This window comes from Triticum urartu, chromosome 7A (genome assembly GCF_056163025.1).
Source record: "Triticum urartu cultivar PI428250 chromosome 7A, HENAU_Tu73, whole genome shotgun sequence".
Lineage (NCBI taxonomy): Eukaryota > Viridiplantae > Streptophyta > Magnoliopsida > Poales > Poaceae > Triticum > Triticum urartu.
This window is the reverse complement of record NC_141879.1, coordinates 304,272,968-304,275,267: the sequence shown is the minus strand read 5'-3', so window position 1 is coordinate 304,275,267 and position 2,300 is coordinate 304,272,968. Positions and strand designations below refer to the sequence as shown.

Sequence of the window (2,300 nt, the reverse complement as noted above, 5' to 3'; positions counted from 1 at the left end):
TCTTGGTGGCTCGCTTATTGCCTGGAAGACAAAGAAGCAGGCTGCAGTTTCTCGCTCGAGTACAGAGGCTGATTTGCGAGCCATGGCTATGTTGACGGCTGAGGTGATCTGGTTACGATGGTTACTTGAGGATTTTGGTGTCTCTGCTACTACCTCAACTCCTCTCCTGTCCGACAGCACAGGTGCTCTCAGTATTACACGTGCCCCGGTGAAGCATGAGCTCACCAAGCACATCGGTGTGGATGCCCACTTTGTGTGTGCTGCTGTGCAGGATCAGACTCTCGCTCTTCACTATGTGCCCTCAGAGTTACAGTTGGCTGACTTCTTCACGAAGGCACAGACTCGAGCACAGCATGGGTTTTTCCTCTCCAAACTCAGTGTTATTGATCCACCATGAGTTTGAGGGGGGGGTGTTAGATGTGTATAGTTCATTGTGTACATCCCCATTGTATAAGGGGTCTTTCTGCACTTTACCACATCTGTATATGTACTGGCCATTGGCCCTCAGTAAAGAGTAGTTGCTCATTCCTAACATTTTTTATATTAGCTGATGGCTCCACATAATTCTTGGCTCTGTAACCAGCATATGCCCGACATTCCATCAGATCGTCACCGGTGTCCAGCCTCTCTTAGCAGCCAACTGGATTGACGTTCTATCTTCATGGCACAGCTATTATTTTCGTATAGGAAATCCATTGGTGTTAGTTTGTTAAGTATTATGTGGAAAGGAGCAAAACAGTTTAGTGGCGGGGCAAGTTTTGATGTTCAGGTTTAATTATTCCAAGAGCAGGTAGAACTTGAGATGGATTTGGTTTTTCTTGGGCATGGATTTCAGTGCTGTACACCATGACATGTTTGCTATGGAGGTTGTGCATAGTGCCAGACTGCACAACCAACCATGTGATGGGGGGGCGATCTTACTAATTAATTGATAATTTTTGTGGTAATCACATCCTTAGCCCTTGCTAGCTTTGATTTGGCATACATAATGTACAAGGAGCAAGATCCACTAAGTGAGGTTGATATCAAAAGAAAGTATAAAGAGAACATTAAACATGAAATAGATCAAAACTTTGCCTTTTCTCTCTCTAATATTCTGTACATTTGTACTGTATACTGTATACATACTAGAAAACTGTATCAAGATTGACTAATCCTCAAAAAGGCGGATGCCAATCACAGGTCACTAAGAGTGATGTGGAGTATGTATGAGCTAAGAATGTTTAGGAGGGAAACTCTGCTCTGGACTAATTTCCTGAACAGATGTCCTGCTCCGTTCTCAAGATCTCTGATGCTGCACTCTAACTCCTGCAATTGCTCCTCCTCACAAACAACTAGCTTCTTCATCTTGTGAAATGCCTTGGAGATAAGAGACTGTTTGCGCATTTCAATTTGCTTTGACAAGAGGAGGACTGTGGATTCGAGCAGAGAGATAGAGACCTCTCTAGCCTTAGTCAATAGCATGACCATGCTGCAACCTTCAGAAGTAGCCTTCTTTGCCGTCTTCTTGAAAAGTTTCTTGTGAGACTGGATCTTGGCTTGAGAAGCTGCTTCATCTCCTTTTCTTAGTGCCACTTGCAGCTCTTGGATAATGGCTTTCATCTCGACGAAGATCTCTTGCATGGTGCTACAGAGATCTAGTAGCTCGAGAGAACCTTCCATTTCTCCATCCAACATCTTCCTCTCCTGGGCAGAGCATACTTGGTTGCTTGGTAGGCCAATGATTTCTTCAACACCATTGTAGATGTTTCCAAGCCTCATAAGACCCTCGCACATTGTGCCGATGGTAATGAAGGAAGAGATGCTTGCCTCCAGGCTCAGCAGCTCTTGTTCGACTTCCGTCTCACTGATGTGAGGCCTAGAAGGCAAACTTATCGATCTCAGGTGGAAAGCCATATCTGATTTTTGTTAGAATAAATCCGAGGCATACCGTCAATCATCCGAGGACCAAGCAATCACACGAGCACGACACCGAGATTTGTTAACGAGGTTCATCGATATGGCTACATCCCCGGGGCTTGACTACGGGTGCTCCTCCCCGTGACACCGTTATAATACCGCACCCGGTCGCCCTGGACACCGGCACATGCCGCCGGCTTCCCCTGCGTTCCGGTGCTATTATGTTGGCATAGGTTACATCGTGTGTCTACCCCCGTTATATAAGAGAGGCCTAGGATACAAGTGTCCTAATAGGACACGACTCCACATCCTATGTAAACACAATACAACTCATAGTCCAACTGTAACCTACCTTGTACACTATATTCGACACAACTCCAACAAACTCCATCTTGACGAAT

At 45.4% G+C, this 2,300-nt stretch overlaps 1 pseudogene; it reads right to left on the bottom strand.

Annotated features, from left to right (window-relative positions):
• Positions 1-1,213: 1,213 nt before the first annotated feature.
• On the bottom strand, positions 1,214-1,896 carry LOC125529726 (uncharacterized; annotated as a pseudogene).
• Between the last annotated feature and the right edge of the window lie 404 nt (positions 1,897-2,300).